Below are 20,813 nucleotides of genomic sequence, written 5' to 3'. Positions count from 1 at the left end.
ATCGAGAATGAAATAAGCAAGAATGAGCAAGTCAAAACTGAAGGCAATGCCGATCGTTTTTTTTTTTTTATATCAACGGCATGTAATGGTTGAACGGGTACCAGAGGTCAGACAATTAACCAACATTATTACCTTGAGGTTCTGGCCAAGCTGAGAGAACGAGTGAGGAAGAAGAGACCTGATCTGTGGTAGAACAACGCTTGGATTCTTCATCAGAACATTGCTCCAGTCCACAGTGCACTGTCTGTAAAGCAGTATCCACCTTACTTGCCAGACTGTCTGTAAAGCAGTATTCCACCTTACGCTTCAGACTATCTGTAAAGCAGTAATCCACCTTACTCACCAGACTTATCTCCATGTAACTTTCAACTTTTTCCAAAGTTGAAATCCACATTGAAGGGCAGTCAGTCATCATCATCAAATTCCTGCCATGTACCCTCAAGAGGTGTACCGGATATTATTATTATTATATCATACCTCCAGGGAGTCCAAAGATTCATCGAGGGAGGGAGGGCATCAACTCTACAACTCCACGTCTCACTACTCCACCAACCTTCATCATCTATTACCAATGCCATTTACTGCCAACTACCACCACTAGTGTTTTCACAGACAATCACAAACATCTGTGCCCACGGCGGGATTTGAACCCGCAGCCTTTTTGCTGGAGAGTGGATACGATAATCACTCGGCCAACCAGGATATGATAGTACTACATGAAAAATTTACATCATTACTAACTTCCTATCTACAATTTTCCTCCAAATCAGTCTGTTGCTTGTCAACACTCCAACATTATCAGATCTTATATTACTATCATCTAAGGCACTTTGTACCATATCAGTCCACCTATATCTTGGGTCGTTTTCCTGCCAACTTCCTCTGGGTCGTTTTCCTGCCAACCTGGCAGAGAACACTTGTTTTGCTAATCTTTCCTCGCCCATTCTGTTTAAGTGATCATACCACCTGAGAATATCTCTGCTAACGCATTCCTGGATGCTGACGATGTCAGGTTCTTTCCTAATATCCTCGTTTTTAATATGATATTGCCATTGATGCCATCTGTTCATGCCTCTAATCTTTCTCAGGACTCTCATATCTGTGGTCTCTACTCTTTGGTCAAGTGTTTTACTTCTGACCCAGCTCTCAGATCGATAAGTTAAAACTGGTTTGAATACTGTCTTGTATACAGCTAATTTAGTGTTTTGCTAATTTCTCTCTTATTCCTTATAAATTTATTCAATTGACTGCTTCCAAACAAGCTTTGTTGATTCTGTTGTCTATTTCCATATTTAATTTAGCATCTTCACTAAAAATCGTGCCTAAGTAGCTGAAATATTTTACTTGTTCCACAGGTTCTCCATTCACAACGCAGATGACATTTTCAATGATTCTGCCTATTTTCATTGTCTTTGTGTGTCTATTGCTGACCTTCATACCATATCTATTACAACAGTTATTCAGTTTAGTCAGGGAATCTTGCAGACTTGTAGCAAATTTATTTAGAAGTATGACATCATCTGCATAAAGCAAAGAGCTGACATTAACATCTCCAATTTTGTTTAAGGTTTAATACAACTTTCCTTCATAATGTGATCTATATTGATAATGAATAACAGAGGGGATAGTGTACATCCTTGTCTGACACCAGATTTAACATTAAACCATCTTTCTGTACTTCCTTCAATTCTGACTGCTGTCTTACAACTCAAATAAACACTAAGTATTTCTTGACAAAATGCCCGATTGACACCATACACTGTGGCATTTTGAATAGCTTTTTTTGGACCTTGTCATATGCCTTTTGCAGGTCTACAAAGCTTAAATACAGATCTTTTTTTATATTTCCATGGTTTCTCAACTGTTTGTTGTAAAGTGAAAATCTGATCCTGACAGCCTCTATTTGGCCTGAATCCAGCTTGTTCTTCACCAGCTTCCCTTCCACAATCCCTCTTAACCGTTTCTCAAGTATAGTTGGATAAATCTTACCAGGAACACTCAGTAGGAAAATACCTCTGCAATTCTCACATCCAGTTTTATTTCCCTGTTTTTTTTATATATGGATACTATCAGCGCTCTACTCCAGTCATCTGAAATTCATACTTCTGTCCAAGCCTCCTTTCTGATCTATGCAGTGCAGTCACTGTAAGACTTTTATACCACCATACTTCGGCATTTCTGGTTGAATATCATCTATTCCTGTTGCCGCTCCACATTTCAAGCCTTTGATAGCTTTTCTACTTCAAGTATAGATATGTCTTCCTGACTATCTGCCTCTTGAGTGTTTTTTGCCACTGTGTGCTATCACTGCTTGTTTCATTTAGCAATTTATCGAAGTAATTACTCCATACGTCAAGGATATCTTTTTCTCCCATTTTCATGTCATTTTTATCATCTCTAACTCCTTTTACAGCACTCTTTCCTCCATTTCTAAGCTTCTTCAACAATGTTCAGAATATTTTGCCACCTTCTTGATATCTATTTTCTATGTTTTTGCCAAAGTCCTCCCATGACTTTTGTTTAGCCAGTTTTACACAGTGTTTAGCTTTCTTACATTTGTCTCTATATTCTCTAAAAGCACAAATGGTCTTATTTCAGGAACTTTTAATATGTTTTCTTCTTTTCCTTCACCGCTTCTTTAACTTCCTGTGTCCACAATGGAGTTCTGATTTTTTCTATCCTTGCACATAACCTCACCACATGCCTCTCTGGTTGAATCAGTCAGAGTTTTCTTGAAGGCTTGCCACTGAATCTCCAAGGTTTGTTTCCTATTCTCAAACTCTTTCATTTTTTCTTCAATAATCTTTGTGTATTTTAGTCTACAGTTTACATTTGAGAGCTGCTCAACTTTTATTCACTTTAAAACTTTCTTATATGTTATTCTTTTCAATATCAAATTCAGTTTTATCCTGCTCAAGACTAAATAGTGATCACTTCCAATTTCAAATCTTCTGTACACTCTGGTGTCCTGAACCCAGGAGAAAACATCACTATCAAACAATAACATAGTCAATGAGACTTTTCTTATTTCTAGCCTCTTCTCTCCATGTGAATTTGTGCACATTTTTATGTTGGAACATGGTGTTAGTAATAACCAGTCCATGTCCTGAGCAGAAATCCAACAGGTATTTGCCATTATTATTAGCTTTGCTCTTTTCTCCAAATTTTCCCAAAATATTTTTGTATATCTGACAATCATTTCCTACTCTGCTGTTTAGATTCCCAACAAGGACCAACTTTTCCTTTTTCATTGTGTCAGTTGCTTTTTCTAAAGCATCAAAAAATTCCTCCACTTCTACGTTAGTAGAACCTTCTGTGGGACCATAGGCACAAATAAGTCTCATTGTCCAATTCCCCATTCTGATATTTGCCCACATCACCCTACTTGAGATTGCCTGCCATTCAAGAAGATTAGCCTCGTATTTTGTGTTGAATACTATGGCTACTCCTTCTTTTCCTTGATTGTTATTGCCTGAATAGTTTTTGTCTTTTTTGTTTCAGTTACCCCTATTATGTCGATCTGATACTTATCTAATTTCTTAGCTAGGTCCATTTCTTTGCAATTCAGGCTTTTTTATGTTGATAGTACTGATCTTTAACTCTGGTGATGTTGAGTTGGGGTGTGTTTCAGATTTGTTCCAGTACTGACTTTTCGCTGTTTGCCCTGGTTCCCTGGCAAAAACAACAGGGCCTTGTTTTACACCCCAGCTTGCATGAACTTTTGTTATATTGTACCATCATTTTGTATTTTGGTTTAAGCCAATAAGAATACAATTTGGAACATGGTGTTAGTAATAACCAGTCCATATTCTGGACTGGTTATTACTGGCAATTACCCAAATTGCTAGCCCATCCTTGTCCATTAAGTATCCAGGTAGATACCCAACAGGGTGCACAACGAGAAGGTGAGGATTGTTCATTAGGTCAGAGGCCCTGGTTGATTCTCGCATTCAACAGTGCTTTCAACAGTTCTGCAAACTGTTGAAAATTTGTATGAAACAGTGTATAGATAGAGGAGGGGAGTGTGTTGAAGGGAATTAAGTTGTACAATTGTAATAATTAATCACATTTTTGCAACCAGTCTCTTTATTTAATAGCCACACCTCGTATGAAAAATGCAAGTTATTTTCTAATATCTTCATTTTTAATATGGTTCTGCCACTGATGTTATTTATCTGTTCTCTGTTTTTTCTCAGAACTTCCATATCTGTGGTCTCTATATATAAAAGTTCTGATATTGTTGTGTGTAGTTATGAGAGCTCTTATTCTAATATATTGTTATTCTCAGATACTAGAGAGATTAGAGTTTTAATCCAACTCTTGAATTTATAATTGGTCACAAATTGGTTGTGATCATTGTTTAGGAAATATCTGGATATATTTCCTAATATACTCAGATATTTCCAATAAAACTCTTATTGTAACTATTCCATTTCCCTTTATAAAATGGGAAATGGAATAGTAGAATCATGTTGGAATTTTGCTACTGAGTGTAAAAGATTATGCAAGCATATTTGAGAAATTTTCAAGAAAAACTCTTAAAGGGAAAAATTGGCAAAGAAAAAGCTGGAGAAGCATATTTCGACAGACCTGATTTTTAATTGATGATATAGTCAAACTATCATGGGAATTTAAGTAGAGGTGAATCAGTGAATAATGATAATAAGGTAAGTCAATTAAAACGTAAGAAAAAAGAAGTAATGTGGTATACAGTGATTCACTTACTTGATTACATTCACTATTTTGAGCTTCCTAGGAGTTAAAACAAGGGATATGACAAATGCAGTAGAGAAACAGAAAGTAATGTAAAAGCAATGTGATAGTGCTTGTAGACACAAATGACTTAAGTGGTGGTAAATACATATGAGAAAGAGAGAGGATATAAAAAGATTGCTGAAAGAAGTAAGAGAATGATAATTGTTAGTTTATTAATGAGAATCAGTAGTATGAAGTTAAAGAGGGCTGTGGTACAAAGTGATTCATTTCACAAGCATAAATGAAATGGATGTTAATTTTTGGATCTGTGGAGTGAGTTTGGTTGTGGAAATGACTTATGTAAGATTGATGGCCTGCACTTGAATGGATTTCACATCAGGAGCTTTGGTAAATTATTCATTCAATCATTTAAAAAAAATAAAGGAAAGTTATGCCACCAGTAGACAACTGGTGCTAGAATTGCATGATATTTACGTACCATCACTGTTTCTGCTGACGAGTTGGTGCATATGAGGACTGAAATGGATTCATGTCATTCTGATAAAACAAGTGCTATTGTATCAGTACATGTGTTGCTAGTCAAGCTTTACTATCAACAGTGCAGTAATGCTAATGCCGTGCTTCGAGAATTCCACCATTTGAAGAATAAGAGAAAAGGGCCAGTGACGATAACAAATCTTAGAAGAATGATTAAAAATTGAAAATAGCTGATCTTTAGCAGTAAGGCCAGGATGAGGGTGCAAATGGATTATTCTTCAACAAATTGACGAACCCTGCAAGATCTCTCTTACTCAAGCTTTGCTTCATGGTGATGCGTAAACTTGACTGCAGTTTGTCCTGACATTCTTAGTTTATTATTGGACACAGGATCAGTGACTTGTACTGTCTCTGCTATTAGGTATCGAGAGATTCTGCACAACTTTGTTGATCCGCCAACTGCAGCAGCAAAGATGTCTTAACTACCATATTCATGCAGGATGGAGCACCTCCTCACATTGGATTGCCAGTACAGCAAATGTTACGAAAATGCTTCAAAGAACACAGAGTGATTAGTCATACATTTCCCACAGCATGGCCACTTCATTCTCCTGATCTCAATCCCTGTGACTTTTGGTTGTGGGGCCATCTGAAATGGCCCCACAACCAAAACCAATGAGTGCTGAGCAACAGATCAGCACTCATTGAGATGAGTGCTGATCTGTTGCTTTCTGCTGTAGAAAATGTCATTCACAGAATGCAGTTCTTAGAACATCTGAAAGGACATATTGTACCACATCTGTAAGTTATACGAACACAAAAATTGATTTTTTGTGTCTGTTCTAGCCATTAATGTTTAATCATGTGCTTATAGCACATGATTATGTCCTCTGGTGGTAGAATTTTAGACCGTTTTTTATCTTCTGTAAATCAAAATTCATGATCCAGAGTGTACTTGCACCAAGTTTGGTTGAATTTTGTCTGATACATTTTTTGCTAGAGGGATCTGAACACCTCCACCATAATTATGCCACTCTGTATATTGCAATTACAGAATGACTTGAATAGGCTGTAAGTGGGCAAAATGCTAATGGTTGTCACTTCAATCTTAGTGAATATAAAGTTATGCACTTTGTTTGACATGATGAGATATCCAATGACATATTATATTGGTGAGATATGCTTGGATAAATTAATGAGTCAAGAGATCTAGACTTATAGTGGATAGGAATTATGTTTAAAGAAAAAGTAAATACAACTCAGAGGATAATTGTGATGTTGAAATGAATATTAACATTCAAGGAAGTCATTTTGCTTATTTACGAGCTTCTTTTATGATCACACCTGGACTACTGTGCACAGATTTGGTTCTCTTGGTTTCCAAGAAATCTAAATCTTGCTGTGTTTCCACTGTAAAGAAGAGTTACAAAGATGATATTTGGGATTATGGAATGTGAATTATGAGGACAAATTGAGAGTATATGGACTGCACACATGCAGGTAGACATGAGATAAAGGGTAGTGATATGATAGTCTATGAACTTCTAAAAGGGGTGTTATAGGATATCTGATGAAACTTTTCATTATGTGGAAGGTGGGGAGAGAAAAAGGGCCAGAGGCAATCTGTAGAAGTTAAAAGCCTGTGCATGTGTGGTTAAGAAAGAGACAAGAGGTAGATCTTCTCTCTAACAGAGCAGTGAGTGAGTCGAACAGTTTGCCTGCTGAAGTGGTGAATGTATCCACATGATTTACGTGCTGGTGATGTATGGCCTCAATGAGTCCTTTGCTCCCTTGGAGGTCTCTAATGATAATAATGATAAAATAATAAGCTAGTAGTATACAAGTATGTATGTTCTAGCCAATTTCTGTATGTATGTATCTCAGAGTTGTATAGAAATAACAAAGACTGGAGATACCAATATATAAATTTTGAGGAAAATTAGGAAAGTCAACAGATGGCAGTAATGGACTACATAAAAAAAATAAAGTCATCAGAAACTAATTTTATTAATATTCCCTAAACCTGCATTGTCATAGTAATGAACACTTTTTAATATCAGTGTCACACACACACACAAGATGTCCATGGACCTATAACACAGAAGTGCTAACCACTACCATCTTCAACCTACCAACCCTCCTCTACTGTTCTTGGCAGAAACAAAATTTCACCTTCCCCCAGCACTATTCATCTTGACTTTCTAAACCAGTGGTCTCCAAACTTTTTTGATCGCATACCCCCAAGACAGAAAAAATAAATAACACGTACACCCAATTGATTGAGCAAAAATCTATCGTAATAAGTATTATAAAGAGGAAATATGCCTTGTATCATCATATAATAATTAAAAATGCAAGATATTTTTACACATTATTTTTATTATTAACAGCTTACAAACATATTTATTACAATATTTAATATGAACAATAGCCTTGCATTTCTTTCATAATTTCTTGAAATTCTGGTTTAATGGCTTCTGATACTGCGATACGAAGGTCTGGTTCCAAGTTTAATTTATTTCAATATTTGGTTTTAATACCTGTCATTGCAGAAAATGATACCTCACATAAATAAGTAGAACCAAATGGTAGGAGTGCATCATTTGCTGTGTTTACTAAATTGCTATACTCGGACTTCAGTCCCATCCACCAATTGTGAAGAGATTTCTGTTGAAATTCGTTTTTCAAAGTTGTGTGTATGTAATGACAATTAATTGCTCTTGAAAAATAATCGGAAGGTGGTCAATTTTTACATTTTCTGCAAATGGGTATAAAATCCATTGAAATTCTTTGCCAGGAAGCTTTGTGAATAAGTTACAAAAAATATGTCTCTAAACTTTTTAAATGTGCAGATATTACTTTTTGTTTGTTTTACATTTACATTGTTTTCTGTAACGAAATCAGATAAATATGGAAACATTTCTAAACATCCCTTTTCAAATTTCTCTCTCCACAGCACCATTTTCTTTCGAAATGCAGTTATTTTCTCATTCATGTTAAAATGTTATCTTTTCTTTGAAGAGACAAATTAAGCATGTTTACTTTTTCAAAAATATCAGCTAGGTAGCATAGTATTAATAACCACTTATTGTCATTGAAAAGATCTGCAAATTTCTTATCTTTATCCAGTAGGAAAATGCGTAACTCATCTTTTAGTTCTACAACTCTCTTAAGCACATTTTCTCGAGATAACCAACGAACCTTCGTGTGGTATAGAAGATTTTCATGGATACTGCCCATCTCTTGACATAGTACTGTAAATATTTTACTATTCAAAGGTCTCGTTTTTATAAAATTAACTATATTGATAACATCCTGCAGTATTTTGTGTATATCAGGCTGCATTTTTTTTTTTTTTTTTTTGCTGCAATAGCTTGCCTGTGGATAATACAATGAATGAATTTGACACGTGGTGCTATTTCGGTTACTTTTTCCTTTGAATCCTTTCTTTGTACCAATTAAAGCAGCTGCTCCATCGCTAGTTATGCTTAAACAGTTTTTCCACAAAATATTGTTTTTAACAAACAAGTTATTTACTGTTGAGAAGATATCTTCCCTTGTACATCTTTACTGAAGTGCCTCACAAAAAGTAGTTCTTTGTGTAATTCATTATTAAAATAATATCTAGTAAATACCAATAACTGAGACATGTTGGCAACATCTGTGCTTTCATCAAGCTATATAGGAAATTTCCCACATTGAGTCATTTGTTTTAATAGTTGCTTCTTTAAATTATCTGCAATGATTTCTGTATGTCTACCAATAGTATTTGCTGATAAGGGAATACATTTTAGTTTATCTGCATATTCTTTTCCATGGATTATTTCTACCATTTTTATGGCGGTTGGGAGTACAAGTGTTTCCCCAATGGTGTGTGACTTTTGGTCTTTTGCAATTAAGAATGCAACCTCAAGAGATGCCTCCAAATATTTATCGTTAATTTTAGTGAATTTTTTAAGTTGTTGGATTGAGAATTACATGTCTTCAAACATCGTTCAAAGAATTGTAAAGATTTGTGTTGTTCAGGATGTTTAGTTTTTAAGTGTCTTACTAATACATGGGATGCTATGTAATGGTTTCATACTTCCATTACATAGCATCCCATGACACAATACACATGTAGGACGAGGTTCATTGTTGACTATCGTCGATGTAAATCCCCATTTCAAGTTGTCTCCTTGATAATTTCGAACTTTCTTGGGCAAGGTTTTGTTAAGTTTCAGATTAATGTTTTTATCACTTAATTTGACTGATAATAAACTTGTTTGAATAGAAGAATCAATCCTATCTTTTCCTTGTTGTTCGTCTGATGTAAAAGTACTATCATAATTATCTTCAATTCGTGGTTTCTTTGGAGGAAATTTTTTTAACCATTTATCCATTTTGTGAAGGTTAATTTGTAAAATTTAAATATAATTCATTTACTGTTGATAATATCAAACACTTTTAAAAAATGTAAGCAATTTTGATAATAGTAATTCACTATTTCTAGTGTAAACGTAAATGTAAGCACAAAAAGGCATTGGAATTGCACAGAAACAATATTATCATCATCATGCATATCAAGGATTTTCGCCTATCATGGCTGTTCCAGCCTTAGAAGTCATCGTTGAATCATTTAAGAGGACATCCTGGTTTTCTTTTTCCTAATGGCTTGTACTTTAAGGCTTGTTTTGGTAACCTTCTGTTTTCATTCTTTGAATGTGTTCCATCCATTCATGTTTATTTTTTTATTTTTCTATTACTGGTTCTTGGTTTAATTCTTTCATAATTTCTTCATTTCTTTTGTGATCAAATAGGGTATACTTTGCAGTTTTTCTCATAAACTTCATTTCTACTGTTGTTAATCTTTGTATTTTTGTTTTATTGTTCAGATTTTGCTTCCTTCCATACATTAAGACTGGTAGGGCTAATGTGTTGTATACTTTTAGTCTGGTTTGTTTTTGAACTAGGTTTGGTTTAAATATAGAGTTAATTACACCTGTTATTTTTAAATATTTTGCAATTTTTGCATTTATATCTTTTTCATTTTCATATGTGATCGTACATCCTAGGTAATTAAATGAATTCACCTATTCTAAGATCTTGTTATCTATTACTATTTTAGTTCTTGCTGGATCTTGTCCTTTAAAGGCCATAGTTTTTGATTTTTCTGTTGATATTATCATACCATAATCTTTAGAGCCGGCAAAGGTTGGTCGATTGGTAGAGCCTCTGCTACTAATGGCTCAGTTAAGTAAGTTTGAGCGCGGTTAGTAGTTGGAAGGGGGCCAATCGTTCGATGCTGTCGGCACACTCTCCCTCGATGAGTCTTTGGACTCCCTGGAGGTGTCAAAATAATAATAATAATAATAATAATAATAATATCTCATTTAGATGTAAAATAGCTTTCTGTAGTTTATCTTCAGAATTTGTAATTATTATTTGGTCGTCTGCAAAGAGGAGAGTGTTTAAGTTAACTGTAGGTGAAAGTTTAATTCCTTGATGTAAATTTTTATTCCATTTTATTATTATTTCATTTAAGTATATATTAAAAAGAGTTGCTGAGTGGGGGCATCCCTGTCGGACCCCTTGGTTTATCTCTCTCTCGTATATGATAGCTCGTGATTTAATCTTATTTGTATTTGATTATTTTCATATATACTTGTGATAGCTTTTAGGATATTATTTGGTATTTGTCTTTCTTTTAATATGTTAAATAATATGTTTCTTTTAACTTTGTCAAATGCTTTTTCAAAATCAGTAAATGCAATATGTGTTTCTAAATTGTATTCTCTTCTTTTCTCTATTATTAATTTTAGGCAAAAGGCTGGGTCTATACATGATCGTCCTTTTCTAAATCCATTCTGTACTTCTAAAATAAAGTTTTCGGAATATTACATTAATTTGCTATTTGTGATTCTGCTATATATTTTGTAACAGAAATTTAGTTTACTGATACCTCTATAGTTTTTAGGGTCATTTCTATTACCTTTTTTAAAGATAGGAATCATAGTTGCTTTTTTCCATTCTATTGGGTTGATACCAGTTGAATAAATTTTATTTAAAAATAATAAGTCTTTCTTTGAATCTTGTTCCTGCATATTTATATAGTTCTGAACCTAGTTTATCTTCTCCAGGTGATTTTCCATTTCTTGTTTCTTTCAGGCTGATTTCTAATTCTTCTTCAGTTATTTCCTTTTCATTTTCGTTAAATGTTTGCCAGTTGTCTTTTTTAAAATATTTGTCTGTCCTGTACAATTTTGTGTAGTAATTTAGAAATTCTTCTAATTTCAATTCAGTGTTTAATTTTATGTTTTCTTTGGTATCTGCATTTAAGTGTTTCAAAATTTTATATACATTGGGTCTTGTTTTATATAAATCATGTTCTAAATTAGAAACAAATTTGTTCCATGATTCTCTGTCTTTTTCTGACTTCTCTTTTAGCTATGGTTCTTATTCTTTTATATTGTATTTCATCTTCTAATCTTTTACTGTTTAACCATTTGTGATAGGCTTCTTTTTTTTTCCTTTTTGATTATTTCTTTCATTGTATCATCCCAGATCTTCAGTTCTTTCCTTTTATTGAATTTTTTGGTCTTTCCTAAGCTTTCATTTGCTGCTGCATTTAGTATCATTTTTATATTAAGCCATTCTATTTCTTCATTTTGTTTTATTTTATCTAGATATTGGTTAATTCTTTGTTCATATAGCCATTGTACATTTGTGTCATTCAATAGTCTAGTTTTATAAACAAATATTTCAATTTTTCTTTCTGTTCTTGTTACTTGTAGCCATTTAGGTGGTAATCTTAATTTTATTTTAACAAGGAAGTGGTCACTGCTTATTTCATATCCTCTGTGAATTCTAACATCTAGTGAAAATTTTGATGTCTTTTCATTTAATATGAAGTAATCTAGTATTGATTTCCATCCTCTTGCTGCCCAAGTATATTTATGTATGTCTTTATGTTTATAGAAGGAATTCATTATTTTTAGGTTATTATAAACTACAAAGTCAATCAATTTTTTACCATTTCTGTTTAGAGTGTGTTCTCCATGTATTCCTATGTTATTATTAATTTTCGTGTTTCCAATTCTTGCATTTAAGTCTCCTGCTAAAATTATGTAATCATTTTTATTTATTTTATTATATATGTTTTGTAGCTGATTATAAAAATCAATATTATCCTGTTCTCTTCCCTCTTCTGGGGCATATAAACCAATTATTGTTAAATAGCCTGTATCTATTTTTATTCTAGCTTCTATTTTTCTTTCATTCCATAATTTATAATGTTTTAACTGTTTTGAAAGGGAGTTATGGATCAAAATCATTACTCCTGCTTGTGCTCTTTGGTCTCTGTCGACTCCACTGTATATCACATTAAAATTTTCAGTTCTCATGGTTCCTTTTAATTTCTTTTTTGTTTCAGTTATTACTGCTATTTTAAAATTTCTTTCATTTAATAATTGGTCTAATTCTATTTCTTTATATGCTATTCCTCTTACATTCCAGTTTGCTATGTGCATTATATTTTGTCTTTTCCATTTCCCTTTTACCTTTTCCATTCCAGGGTCGTTTCCTATAGATTCAATCCAATCATCTTTTTCTGTCAGCTTACTGGTAGAATTATGTTCTCCATGTCAGGGGACTAACCTGAAGATGGAATAGTTCATTGGTAGGGCTGCTACCTTAAGGCTTCTGAACTAGCCTTCTTCCGAATTTAAACCCATAGGAGGAATAGGGTATATTGAAGGGGGAGAGAGTAGATTATAGAAGAATTATAGTAAGGTTTAGAGAGGGCATAGTTGTAAGGCCAGAAATGAAAAGACCCCATGGCCCTCGAGTACTCTAATAGCATAAGGGTCATAAAATAAGAAGAGTTGGCTGATAAGGGCTTTATAGGAAAGATTAAAGTAAGTGGATCTTCCTCAAAGTAGCAGAAGGAGAGGATAGATCCAGCTAGGGGTCCATGGGAGTGCCGCTTTCCTTACAATCAAGATGATTGCCCCTTATGGCCCTGTCGGTACACGAGTCCTTATTCGGACCACCCCACCATATACACACGCACACACGCACACACACACATGCACATACAGACACACACACACACACACATGCGCATACAGACACGCACATGGTGGGCTCCCCTATCTGCCACCCAGGGGACGTGCTCTCTAGGGATTACAGGGTCCCCCGAGAGACAGAAACAATATATACTAAAAAATCGTTAAACTTACTACTAATAGTCAAATTAATACAACTGTGGTGTCATCTGTAGATAGCAGGATAACTAAGCAATTTTCCTTCTCTAGTTGGGCTTGTCAACTCTAGGATGCTCTACAAACAATGGCAATGATAAGAAGTAAAAGATTTACTCCCTAGTTTTAAAAAACGCTACAGCTTTGCCACGGACGATTATGTGTGTAAAGTTGCCCAATGTGCGCTACTCACAAATTTAAGTTTACAGAATCTTTATAACGTCTTTGTCTATATTAGATATATGTTTAATTGATGAAAGAAAGTAATATTTTTTATCTTTCATTAATTACTTAATTTTTTCCTATCAATATAAAACTTTTTTGACGTACCCCCACGTATCGACTCGCGTACCCCGGAGGGTACGCGTACCACACTTTACATTCCACTGTTCTAAACTACATCCTCTTTAATTCCTTTCAACACAAGGGTGGAATCTGTGCATATGTCTGCTCTGACATACCTTGCCAGAGAGCACTTCACCTAGAATCGCCCAACTTCTTTGGTTGGAAATTTCCCTTCCCCACTCAGTCAAATTCATTTGCTGTCTCAATCACTCCCCTAATGCCATAACCACTCTGAGCTCTTTAATTTTCTCTCATTTTCTCCAGTCCCACTTCCCTAACAGTGAAATCATCCTCCTAGGAGATTTTAATGACTATAACACCAATTGGCTTTTCTCCTCCAGTTGTACAGATCTAGCAGGCAGAGATACTGAAACATTAGCCATCACTTACACAAATTTTACACAAATGACCTTACACAAATTGTTCACATGCCAACCAGAATACCAGATAACCCTAACCCTCAACAAACACCCTATATCTCTTCCTCACTAGTGACCTTTCCAAATACATAGTGAATGTAGTGGGGCCCCTAAGTAATTCCAACTGCTATCTGGTGCTTGTCTTCTCCTCATTCAACAACGCTTACACAGAGTGGCTGTGTACAGTACCAAGTGGGACAACCTCCATGACTTCTGTGCCTCATTCCCATGTTGGACTATTATTTCTGGCCTTCCAAACCTAAACATATGCAAACGAATGTATTACCGAAGTGATCATTACTGGCATGGAAACATACATTCTCTGCACTATTCTGAACTGCCGTCCCCTAACTAAGCCCTGGTTCTCCAAAAGATGTGCCAAAGCTGTACAAATAAAAAATCAAGCAGACCACAACTGGCTTACATCAAGAACTTCATCCTCCTTTAGTGCTTATGCTCAATCCTGAAATAATTACAAGGAAACTCTCAATGCTTCTAAAACAAAGTTTGAAAGAGCAAAAAGCAGGAATGTCCAAACTGCAGCTTGAGCCTTTTGGTCTCTTGCCAAACCAATTGGTTGTAACTTTTGCTCAACACTATTCCCACCCCTGTCATACCCAGATGGTTCTATTGCATCATCACCCACAAAAAATGGCAATCTCCTGGCTTCACACTTTGCCTCTAATGCCCACATAACGGCCTGTGGGAATTCGTGTAGATAAGCTTATATGTTGGTTATATAGCTTTTAATTTTTCAGAAAATGACAACGTATACTAGAATATTAATTATAAATAACTTTAATTAATACTTTCCTATATTTCGCCAATGTTATATTGCCATTATCAGGGATCACAAAAAACAATCATGTGCATTCAGGCTCTAACACTGAGCAAATAAGGCTGAATAAGGCAACAGAAATTGGTCCTAGAGTCCTAAATAGGGCTAAATTGGGTTGTCTTGGCTGTTGGGCTGACATTCTTAAAATGTATGCTTCCTAGATTTTGGACAGTCTCATGCACTCAAATTTGTTTAGGTTAGGAAAGTTTTTTAAAGCTTGAGGCAGATTCGATGAATAATAGTCTTTCACACTTATATTTACCATGGTGTAATTAGAGTTGCCTTCTTCCAGTGTATCCTGTGGTGGGTATCCAAAGCATGGTCAGCAAGTCCTGAGTGGCTGTATTGATGGAACGAACCAGATGTAGTCCTTGTGTTCAGATATCCTGATATTGGCTCTCCTGCCTGTTTGATCATAGTAGGACAGTTTACAACTGCAAAGGACCTGGTATACTCCTGGTAGATCTAGGGGTCCTTGCACCAGGTTCATTGCTGTTGTAAACTGTCCTGCTATGGCCAAACAGGCAGGACAGCCAATATCAGGATATCCAAAAACATAAGGATATCTGGTTCCAGCATACAGACATTTAGACTTGCTGACCATGCTTTGGGCACCCACCACAGGATACGCTGGAAGAAGGCAACTCTATTACACCACAGCGAATATAAGTATGAAAGACTTCATCGAATCTGCCTCAGCTTTGAACGACTTTCCAAACCTCAACAAATTTGGGTACAGACTGCCCGAAATCTGGGAAGCATACATTTTAAGAATGTCAGGCCAGTGGCCAAGACAACCTAATTTAGCTCTTAGGGGATGCCGTTTAGGATCGATTTCTGTTGCTTTTATTCAGCCTTATTTGCTCAGTGTTAGTGCCTGCATGCCCATATCATTGTTTTTTGTGATTCTGATGATGGCAATGTAGCATTGCCAAAATATAGAAAAGTATTAATTAAACTTGTTTATAATTAATATTCTAGTATATGATGTCATTTCCTGAAAAATTAAAAAACTATAACTATCAAAAATGTTCCCAAACCATTCTAAATACCAGATATGTAATTCTTCTTATATCCTTTTATCAAAAAAGAGATCAGAAAAAGATTGTCCAAATTAGACACAAAAAAAGTCTCCTAGCCCTGGTGGCATTCCTACAGTTGTCTTGAAGGTTTATGCACTAGAATTGACTTCTCTCCTATTTTGCCTATATATACTCTCTTACTCCACTGGTATCTATCCCACAGCCTGGAATTGGCCTATGTTCAACCTATTCTCAAGTAGGGTGACAAATTCCTGCCTTTAGACAAGATTGAGGTTAGTGAGATAGGGCAATAACCTCAATCTTGTCTAAAGTAATGGAGGGAACTATCAATTCCCTGCACTACCTTGAAGGCATCCAGCTAATAAGCAACTACCAGTATGGATTCTCTCACTGCTGATCAACAGATCTACTCACATATATCATCCATCTCTGGACAAATGCCATGGAGAAGTTTAGTGAATCTCAAATGGTTGTACTTTATCTCCAAAGCTTTTGACCTGGTCTGGCACAAAGGCTTACTAAACAAACTCCCATCATTTGGTCTATCTCAGAAGTTCTGCAATTGGACTAACAACTTTCTATCTGGATGGTTCCTTTCTCACCTTCAGTTAATGCCAGCATTCCATAAGGTTCTGTTCTCTCTCTCCAACCCTCTTCCTTCTATATATATCAATAACTTATTTCAATTGAATCTCCAATCCAATACAGAGTTTTGTAGATGACTGCACATTGCACTTCTCCCTTTCATTCGATAAACCTTACTCTACACAAATCACCTCAATCTACAGAATGTCAACTACACTGTCCTCGTCAATTTCAATGCTAGCAAATCCCAGTTCTGCCTTACTTTTTACAAAAAAGAACCATTTTCTTCTAGTATTACCTTTAACAATGAGCCACCATAGCTCAGTTAGTATAGATGAAGCCCTTTGGTCAGAAAGACCTGGGTTCAGTTCCCGTCCATGACGTGAGAAACCTTTATTTTGTGTCTTTCGGCTAAAGGTGAGTTAGCCAGTCTCATATGGAGGAAGAGGGTTTTTTCCCTCCCAGAAACTCAGGCTTTTTCATCCTTCAGAACAGGCAAACCAGCCAGTAGCACACACACAATTTACAGAAAAGAATACTTAGAGGCATAGGGGTAACCACCTTATTCTCATATTACGGTTAAGAAATCCTAGGATACTTGGAAGGCCGTAGGTGCCTGTTAGAGCCACTGATGAATGAATGAATGAATGAATGAATTATCTTTGACAATACTTAAATTTCCAGACAAGATAAGATTTCTTTTCTTGGATTTACCCTAACATGAAGCTTCCCCTGGAATAAACAGATCACAACCATTGCCTCCTCAACTTTTAAAAAACTAGGATTTCTCTTTCGCTCAAGATGCTACATCCCCCTCTGAACAGGTGGTAACTCTTTGTTAACAAATCACAAATCTGCCCAGGTGTTGAATACTGCTCTCATTGGAGTGAGACCCCTAAGAGCTCCTTCAGAATGCCTGACTCAATACAGAGGGCAATTAGATTAATAGATACACACTAATATGTATTCCATAAATATTTCCATGGCAAATGTTCATATGAAATAGCATCCATAACTCTCTCTCTCTCACTCAGTACTAGGTTCATTGGAACACATGCACCTGTCGCCCAACATCCCTTCACAGTACACCTTCAAACCCACAGAACAAGTTTATTTTCTTCCTCCTTCATCCCTGCTATTGCTATATTGTGGAACAGCCAAGAATACAATATACAAGCTTTTAAATCAAATGTAAACAAGCTTATCCTTTCCCAAATCATTACTCATACACAGTACTAACGTACTATAGGTTGCTGAACTTTATATGGGTGTTGACCTGGGTGCTTGTCTAAAGTACATGACTAAAGGAAAGTGGAGGAATGATTGTGGCCAGTTCCATGGAGCACTGTCCATGGAAATACCTATAGAAAAGACAATGCAGCAACAGAGTATCTGTGGGAAAGTGACTGGAGGGAGTTGGTGAGAGAGTGGAAGAGGGTTATCATTCTAGGGAATTGCTCTCTTCTGAATACAGTCAAACATTCTCTAGGAGGTCCTCGTGGGAACAGTATTTTAAGGTTAGGTGGATTTAACTTTAATAAAGTGTTCAGGAGAGAACAAAAAACCTTTTTTTAGAAGAACTGAAGAGGCTATAGACCTTATATGCCTGTTCCATGATGGCTAGATGTGAGAGTAAACCCAAGAAGAGAAACTGATCCTGATTGGCAAGCAGAATATTGTCAACAGTGTAGGAGAATTAAGCATGGTCTTTCTTCTGGGAAATGAGACTAGATTGCATTTCCGTTGTATTAAAATTCACTAGCTTATCCTCATCCTCACTTGAGAATGGCAATGAGATCAGTATTTAAGGCATTGGTTAAAGATTTTGAAACGTGAATTACCTGAGCATTACAAGGTTTTGAAAATGAAGCAGCGGAATGGAGTAGCATGAGGAGTAAAGCTGTGAATAGGACTGGATGCCAGAGAGAAAGGTCATGGATGTATAGAAGGAGGAGGAGTGTAGCTGAAAGCATAGAACCATGGGTACACCAGCATTCAAAAGTCATGTTGGATGGTTTTCTTTCAATGAATGATCAGAGGGGAAGCTGGCAATTCAATTACAAAGGGAAGGAGAAATACTATAAGATGGTAGCTTGGGAAGAAAGCTGTTGTTAATAATTTGTGGCTTTTTATATAGATAAGGATATTCATAGATATTATATCTTAATATTTAATCCTACCATAGCGATGAGATGATCTCTGTTTCTAACAATTATTTTTAATTTATTACCGAGTGTACCTATATATTATTATATGCACAAGGGTTCACTCCAATTGGTGCAATGATCTTAACTCTTTCTTTCAGAATCGAAATAATCACTGACTCAAGACCAAAATACAAAATAAACATATTTAATAAAACAAAAACCATATATATACACTTCAAACAAATATTACATAACTAACTACAAATTAATTTGATCCAAGGCCTTTTAAAAATAAACTTACACTTAAGCCTAGACTAAACACTTTGTTTGCACAATCACAAAAATGTTCATAGCCAGTTTCTTTCTCTGTCAAGGCCCTTTTCAATAGATATATGACTCTATTCTTCATTTTTACAGGATCCTTTCTCATCACTTATGTAACACACATTAATTCTTCCTGACTTAATTCCATCTCTTTTCTTCAGTAGAAATAATAGTCAGAACCGGTGTCCTTAATACAGATGAAACTTCCTAATCAGAGTTTTCTCGAACATTCCTTTAGAACATAAATAGCAAATTCTTCTTTTATTCACTAAATGCTTACTGACAGTCTTAACTCTTCCAATAAAAAAAAACTTACAGTTCTACGATTCCCTTTTCAGAATCTACTATAAATCTTTTAATCAGTGTTTCCTCCAATATTCCGTTTAAAATGCATATAGCAATATTTTCCTTTTATTCATCAATACTTATTCCACTTTGAAACTTAATAGTTCCACGATTCCTTTTTCAGAATATACTATTAATTTTCCTCCGACTGTCACATAAAAAAACTTAAGTTCCTCCGAACCTAAATATCTGCCAGCCTGTGTTCTAAATTCCTTCCGAACGTTCTCTTGTTTACAGCCGTTACTCAGATACCGAACGCTTTCTTGTCAGCTGTCAATCACTCATCAAACTTCTCGGCGAGCATGCGCACTCCTTGAAAATGACAAGCAAGAAATTAGGTGTATAATGGCTGACACGGTTGTTTCCATTAGCGACAAGAGAATGTCTTCATAAAACACAAAACTTAATATTTCAAAACATAATAAATTTGTTTAAAGTAACACAACTATTCAAATCCGGTAAGTACATTAAATTTTTAACTTCTTTACATATCACTTTTAACAAAACGATTTCCATAACGGGCACATCGCAAGTGCCAACAATGCGTGTTATGAAAACAAAACTAATAAACATACTAACATAAACAATACGTAAAAATATTCAGAATTTTAATTATGATTATTTTTACACTGTGATGCCAGATGAGTTCAGATGTGTTGGAAATATCAAGAATGACCACTTGAGTTTCTCCAAATGTTTTGATGGCCTGTGTCAAAAGATGTGCGAGGTGTTGTCTAGAAACAAGAATGTGGTGAGTCTCCAAGTATTGAATCATTCTTGGTTGCTGATGGCATTTTCCAGTATTTTGAAGAGTATTGAGGTGTCAGAGCAATAGGGCGATAGTTTGATTGTCGCCTTTCCTCTCTGTTTTGGGGAACAAGCTAGATAAAATCTTGCTTCCATGCAGTTGGGTAGTTGCCAGATGAGTGTGACAGCTTGAAGAGATAATGGGTGTAAGTTCTAGTGCACATGTTATTAGTATAACTGTAGGAATATCATTAAGGCTAGGAGACATTGATATCAAGTCTACTGAGTATTTTTATGGCTGTTCTTCTGGTCAGATTCTCATCTTTAGAAGATTACCATTGTACTATTAGGATGTGAGAGGAGTGAAAGCAATGAAAGTAAGAAGTTGCACCCCACAGCTTTGGTGAGGAACCAGAAGGCTTAATTGCTATTTGAATAGAGACAAGCACAGTGCATTTGTATCTTATAAAGTTTGCCTTGAATTGTTGATTTTTTTTGCAGTTGTTGAAAGCTGGAGTGTTAGCTGAGTTTTTAAATGACTCAAACCATTGAGCAGGTGATGAATTTTTGGTTTGGGTTACTTTGTC

The 20,813-nt window shown here is 35.5% G+C and overlaps 1 protein-coding gene across 1 annotated transcript in view; it reads left to right on the top strand.

Annotated features, from left to right (window-relative positions):
* The window catches only part of Taf5 (TATA-box binding protein associated factor 5), a 281,049-nt gene that overhangs the window by 93,642 nt on the left and 166,594 nt on the right, over nt 1-20,813 (top strand). The gene's annotated exons all lie outside the window — the stretch shown is intronic.

The sequence above is a fragment of the Typopeltis vanoorti genome, chromosome 2 (assembly GCF_054136105.1).
Source record: "Typopeltis vanoorti isolate ZY-2024b chromosome 2, IOZ_Tvanoo_1.0, whole genome shotgun sequence".
Classification (NCBI taxonomy): domain Eukaryota; kingdom Metazoa; phylum Arthropoda; class Arachnida; order Uropygi; family Thelyphonidae; genus Typopeltis; species Typopeltis vanoorti.
This window is presented reverse-complemented; position numbering and strand designations above follow the sequence as displayed.